Below are 7,527 nucleotides of genomic sequence, written 5' to 3'. Positions count from 1 at the left end.
ATTATGTACGTATATATTACGGTAGGCATAATTGTATGATCTATTAATGTAAGTATGGTGATTATCAAATGACACTAATCGTGAAAAGATTGTAAGATATTCATACTAAGTGTATGAATTTCTATATGGGCACTTTATGTGCAAAAATAAGGAAATTCATACTAAGTGTATGAATTTCCGTATGGGCACTATGTGTACGAACTAAGAAATTCTTACTAAGTGTATGAATGTTTTTATGGGAAAATATATGTAAAATTATCATAAGTTCATAATAGGAAGGTGAATTGTTCGTAATTGTAGTGAATGATTAATCCATGTAAATTATAGTAAAATTATGGTATTATTGCATTGGCATTATGGTTATAAATCATAGAATGTATAATGATTGAAAGGGTTTAATTGATATTATGAATGATTATTATAGTAGAGACTGCTCTAAAATAAAATATTAATAGGCCTAACTATGCTTATGACAGAAAGGTGTCATTTATGCCAGTTAGATGAAAGGCTAAGTGCCTTTGAGGCTTAACTATGCTTATGGCAGAAAGGTGTCATTTATGCCAGTTAGATGAAAGCCTAACCGTGCCTATGACAGAAATGTGTCATTTATGCTAGTTAGATGAAAGGCTAAGTGCCTTTTAGGCCTAACCATGCAATTGGTAGAAAGGTACCAATTATGCCAGTTAGATGAACGATTAAATACCGATGAGTAAAAGAATAATGGTCTAACTGTGCAATTGGTAGAAAGGTGCCAATTATGCCAGTTAGATGAACGGTTAAATACCATTGAGTAAAAGAATAATGGCATAAATGTGCAATTGCAATTGGTTGAAAGGTGTCAATTATGCCAGTTAGATGAACGGTTAAATACCGTTGAGTAAAAACAAAAGGTTAAATACTGTTAAGTAAACTAATAATAGATTAGCTGTGCATTTGACAAATAAGTGTCAAATATGCAAGTTAAATGAAAAGAAAAATACTTTAGGGTAGAAGAATAAAGAAATTGAAATGTGATATGAGTGGCATATAAGTGATATGAAGGGATGATATATATATATATAAGGTACAACAATGCCTAACTAGTATGAAGGGATGTTATAAAGGAAAGCATAAACAGAACATAATGGGCATGAAAGGATACCTAAATGAAAATATAAAACAGTGTATTAATAGTATTTAAGGTGTCACCTTAATGATTATAAAAGATACACAATCAATTAGCACCTTCGTGCAATATATGTATAGTACTTTCACATTTAAAGTATACATGGCAAATAAAGAATAAAGGGGAAATATACAAAAGGATAAGTATGATTTGTCTAATATGAATATATTCCATGATGGTATGAAAGAATTATGGTTGAACTGAGAATGGCTTAACTGGTCCTTATAAATGACAAAATTAAATTCTTTATTCATAAGATACTGTTGTATAATTGTAATATCATTGCAGTATTATGTCTCACTAAATAATTATTAACGTGTGTTTATTTCACGCGGTAAAGGCAAGGATTAGTATGGAGTGTAGCTGTAGCAGCAACTTTAATGAATTAAAGGTTAACTCACCAATAACATTATGACAATCTTATTCATTTTAAGAACTTAGTTGGCATGTAATTAAACTATAGTAAATATTTTGTAATGTACTATAGTAGAGAAGAGTTAAATGGCATTGTTGGGTGTAAATATAAAAAAAATTGACCCAATTTAGCTAAAAATCGGGTTTAAAACTGGAAAATTTGGGCAAGGGTATCGGTGCTGATAGAACAGTACCGATACTATAGGCTAAAATGAGGTGAATTACTGAGTAGTATCGATATTGATTTAATCAGTATCGATACCGAAGAGGTAGTATCGATACCATGATAAGGGTATCGATACCAAGTAACATCGAATCAAAAACCTATATCGATATCATAAGGGGGTATCAGTACCATAGTATGCTAGTATTGATACCATGGTAAGAGTATCAATACTAGGTAACATCGAACCTAAAATCAGTATCGATACCAGAAGGGGGTATCTATACTATAGTATAGAAGTATCGGTACTAGGGTAGTAGTATCGATACTATAGAGCCAGAAATGTTAAACAAATGTTGATATTGTTATAGAAAATTAATGATATGTCCTTTTGAGTATTGTTTAAATTTAATGGTTTGAGAAAAATACTAACTTTAGGTATGGTGCTTGTTTTAATGGATGATTGAGTAGATCGGAACCAAGCTCATGAGACAAGCAAAACTAAGGGCAAAGACAAAGTACCAGAGTAATTAGCCTTATGTTTTGGATACTTTAAGAGGAAAGTCAGGTGAGTACATTTAATTACGTACGTATATGTTATGGTAGGCAAAGTTGTATGATCTATTAATGTAAGTATGGTGATTACCAAATGACACTAAACATGCAAAAATTGTAAGATATTCATACTAAGTGTATGAATTTATGTATGGGCACTTTGTGTGCAAAATAAGGAAATTCATACTGAGTGTATGAAGTTCCGTATGGGCACTATGTGTGCGAACTAAGAAATTCTTACCAAGTGTATGAATGTTTATATGGGAAAATATATGTGAAATTGTCAGAAGTTCATAATAGGAAGGTGAATTGTCATAATTGTAGTGAATGAGTAATCCATGTAAATTGTAGTAAAATTGTGGTATTATTGGATTGGCATTATGGTTATAAATCATAGAATGTATATTGATTCAAAGGGGTTAATTGATATTATAAATGATTATTATAGTAGAGATTGCTCTAAAATAAAAGATTAATAGGCCTAACTATGCTTTTGACAGAAAGATGTCATTTATGCCAGTTAGATGAAAGGCTAAGTGCCTTTGAGGCCTAATCGTGCTTATGATAGAAATGTGTCATTTATGCTAGTTAGATGAAAGGCTAGGTGCCTTTGAGGCCTAACTGTGCTTATGACAGAAAGGTGTCATTTATGCCAATTAGTTGAAAGGCTAAGTGCCTTTGAGGCCTAATCGTGCAATTGGTAGAGAGGTGCCAATTATTCCAGTTAAATGAACGATTAAATACCGTTGAGTAAAAGAATAATGGCCTAACTGTGCAATTGGTATAAATATGTCAATTATATCAGTTAGATGAATGATTAAATATCGTTGAGTAAAAGAATAATGGCCTAACTGTGCAATTGGTAGAAAGGTGCCAATTATGCAGTTAGATGAACAGTTAAATACCGTTGAGTAAAAGAATAATGGCCTAATTATGCAATTGGTAAAAATGTGGTGAAATACCGTTGAGTAAAAAAATAATGGCCTAACTGTGCAATTGGTAGAAAGATGCCAATTATGCCAGTTAGATGAATAGTTAAATACCGTTGAGTAAAATAATAATGGTCTAACTGTGCAATTGGTAGAAAAATGTCAATTATACCAGTTAGATGAACGGTTAAACTCTGTTGAGTAAAAACGAAAGGTTAAACTCTGTTGAATAAAAGAATAATGGATTAACTCTGCATTTGATAGAAAAATGTCAAATATGCGAGTTAAATGAAAAGCTAAATACTTTAGGATAGAAGAATAAAGATATTGAAATGTGATATGAAGGGATGATATATATATATATATAAGGTACAAAAATGCCTTACTAGTATGAAGGGATATTATAAAGGAAAACATACACAGAACATAATGGGCATGAAAGGATACCCAAATGAAAATATAAAACGGTGTATTAATAGTATTTAAGGTGTTGTCTTAATGATTATAAAAGATACATGATTAATTAGCACCTCCGTGCAATACATGTATAGTACTTTCACATTTAAAGTATACAAGGAAAATAAAGAATAAAGGGGAAAATATACAAAAGGATAAGTAGGATAGGTATAATATGAATAACTTCCATGATGGTGTGAAATAATTATGGTTGAATTGAGAATGGTTTAACTGGTCCTTATAAATGACGAAATTAAATTCTTTATTCAGTATTCATAAGATACTATTGTATAATTGTAATATTGTTGCAGTATTATGTCTCACTAAGTAATTACTTAACGTGTGTTTATTTCACGCGTAAGTAAAGGCAAGGTTTAGTTGCGTAAGGAGTGTAGTTGTTGCAGCAACTTTCATCATTTAAAGGTTAACTCACCAGTAACATTATAATAATCTTATTCATTTTGAGAACTTAGTTGGCATGTAATTAAACTATAGTAAATATTTTGTAATGTACTAAAGTGATAGTTTTATTATGTTTCCTTTATAAACATCATATTTTGTAGTTGATCAAAATAAAACAAATTTGCATGGGTTTTCAAATGACAAAAAAGTTTTATAACATGATGTGACCTCTATATCTCGTGTACGGAAAGGTATACGAGATATGGTTATTACAAGGAACCGCTTTTACTTTCATTTGTTGGGGTTTTTATAACCCCTTTACATATATGAAAACAAAATAAAAATGATGTTGGTTTGATTAGTGTTGGTAGGAAGTAGTTGGGATCTGACGGAGTTGGTGGCAGCATGTTGGAGCAGATATGGGATTATATTTGATTGTTTTTATTTTTTTTAATAATTTTTGGTTAACTTGGTTGATAGATAAATAGAGAAGGTGTGGTGACCGGCGACGATGGCGTGCTCCGACGATGGCTTGTCGGTCGGCAACGGTGACATCGGTTCTTGATGGCGATAACGGCGGCTGGAAAATAGGGACCTAGAGTTTTAAACATTAACTGATTTGGGCCTGCTAGGTTGTTCGGGGTGAATGTCCCTGTGTAATTGGGCTGTAATATAATTTCGGGCTTTAGGTTGGGCCAATTGGCCTTTTGTAATTTTGGCCTGGTTGGGTTTGTAATTTGGTCTGCCACAGAAATAAAAAAAATAAATAATAATAATAATAATAATAATAATAATAGCACAAATCGAAAAGCATAAGTGTAAATACATTGTATCATTGAAAGTTGTTTGAAGTAATCATAAAGTAGACGAACAACACGGAACCTGAAGATAATATAAAGAAAAAAATCTTGATCTTTTATTTTTTTTCAAGATAAATTTGAGGGAAATTTTCTTTAAGAAGGAGAATAATGTAACATCTCAAAAAATTTCGGTACTAGATTCTAGATTAATATGATATTTTAATATTAAATATTGACTATGGTATTAGTTTTAATAGTATTATTGGACTAAAATAAATGCCATTTTTTAATAGATGAATCTATATGAATTATTTTGTGATTAAAAAGCTTGAAATCCACTCTTTCTAGTGAGTGGAGGCAAAATTTTCATATTTATTGTATGTAATATTATAGCCTTTCTTAAAGTAAAGCTTCGTTGACTTGTTGACAATTTGATTTTCACTATCTCCAATGCTCCTTTCATAGGTATGGATCTTATATCACCTAGGAACAGAGACACAATTTTATATTAAAGAGTATCATTTATAAAATTTTATAAGATAAAAATATTAATAAATATTTCAAATATATAAAAATTTAAATTTTTTAGAAGGCCAATGACTCCCGTCAACCTACTTTGATCCATCCCTACATAAACAATGCTATTTTTATCAAATGTTGGAATAAGTATGAATCTTTATGGAAAAATTGATTCTCGTGCAAGTATGATTCATAAAAAAAGCCAAATATTAGAAAAATTGTGATATATATATATATATATATGGTTTTAAGCTTTATTAGGTGAAAAACAATGACACCGTGAGCGGAATTTCATAGGGTCAAAGGAGCCTTGGCTCCGTTAATTATTTTTTTAAGTATTAATTAATATTAAAAAATATATTTTTAAAATATAAATAGAGAAAAATTTATCAGTTTTCTCTCAATTAAATAAAATATATTTATAAAAAAACAAAAAATATTTTTAACCCTGCTACAAAAAATTTCTAATTCGACCCTTGAATGAGATAAATATAACATAATAAAATACAAGAGTTTCGTCTGGTCTCCATTCATTCGTACGTGAGGAAAAAAAATCATATTTTTTGAATTAGTCATATTCTTGAAATATTGAAAAAGAAAGAAATATTTAGTTATTAGGAGGAGGATACGAAGTTGAAAGAGTTTCAGCCCTAAACTCATATTTTTTTCGGTTAAAAAATTGATGATAATTTAAGTTGGATGTTAACATACTGACTAATAGTAATATATGATAAAATCTGATCTTAGAATCTCAAATGACTATCATATCTTAGTTAATATATTAAAGTCCCGTTAATTTTTTTATCAAAAAAAGATGTGTTTAAAACATATGAATAGTCAGATGACTATTTTATAACTTTTAATAGTCGAAGAACTTAATAAAGCAACGTCCAATAAATTGAATGATCATTCCTTAACTTTTAATAATCAAGAGATTACTTGTGTACTTTACACTAAATATTTTTAAATGTTTTATTTTCTTAATTAAAAGTTAATGTAAAGTAGTCTTTACTTGTGAATTTTCTTTAATAGTTTGGTATGAGCCATGATTATGTATTAGGTGAAGTTTAAGCATGTGAAAACTTTAATATTAAACTTTTGCATTTATTCAAGTTCAAATAACATGCATGTTTTGTTAAACTCGGGTATTTAAATAGTGGTTCACGACCGTGATAGTGTCTGTGATATATCAGTAGTGATGTTCTCTGTGACTGTTATTATATGGTTGCGATACCCACAATCTTTATAATAGTGCCCGCTATGCCTGCAATCGCGACAAACATGACGCGATCAAAAACGTGACTACAACCGCTATTTTAATCCCTAGTTCAATATTCTAAAATTTTAGTGGAATTTTATAATTCAATCTCTGAAGCGAACTTTATAACTCGATCCTTTTTTAATCTGGACTCGTTTCTTTCAAGATTATTCTAAAAGTGAATGCAGGAGCTTAAATTATTGATTAAAATGATTTCCAATCCCTATACTTTATGTAAATTTATAATCTAATCCCTATCAAAATTAAATATATTTACCTCTATTCAAACCAATAATTGTCAGACCGCACTTTGTCGAAAAATCAAATTCTCGTGATTTCATTGTCAACAGAGAATAAAGACACACAACATGAGTGACTGTCCCAGGATTACTAACCTCACATATTTGTTTGTTTATGTTATTTGCTTTATTTCCACGATTCTATACTATATTAGTACATGCCTTCAGGAGTATATTAAAATTATAAAATTGTATATCATGGTATGAATTTAAAAATTTATATTAAAGTTTAGGCATGCAAAATTTAAATTTCAAGAGTAAAATTAGATCATCAATAAAAAAAATTGCAAAAAATTACCTAAAATGTATGAGATCTCTTGAGGTCTGAGTTTGAACATCACTTATGCAGGAATATGAGCTTTCATTGTCAAATGATTAAAACTTTTCAAATAGATACTACTTTGTATTCATCTAAATTTATACAAAAAAAAATTCTTTTTTTGATAAAATACGACTGTACCCCAACATCCCTCTGTTCATCCCTACGTACACTAGAAGCTAAAAAAAGTATGGATGTTGGTATAGTTGGTAAATATGTAAAGAGAGATAAGTATGCATAGGTCTAAG

The sequence above is a fragment of the Hibiscus syriacus genome, unplaced genomic scaffold, assembly GCF_006381635.1.
Source record: "Hibiscus syriacus cultivar Baekdansim isolate YM2019G1 unplaced genomic scaffold, ASM638163v2 tig00009217_pilon, whole genome shotgun sequence".
Lineage (NCBI taxonomy): Eukaryota > Viridiplantae > Streptophyta > Magnoliopsida > Malvales > Malvaceae > Hibiscus > Hibiscus syriacus.
This window is presented reverse-complemented; position numbering follows the sequence as displayed.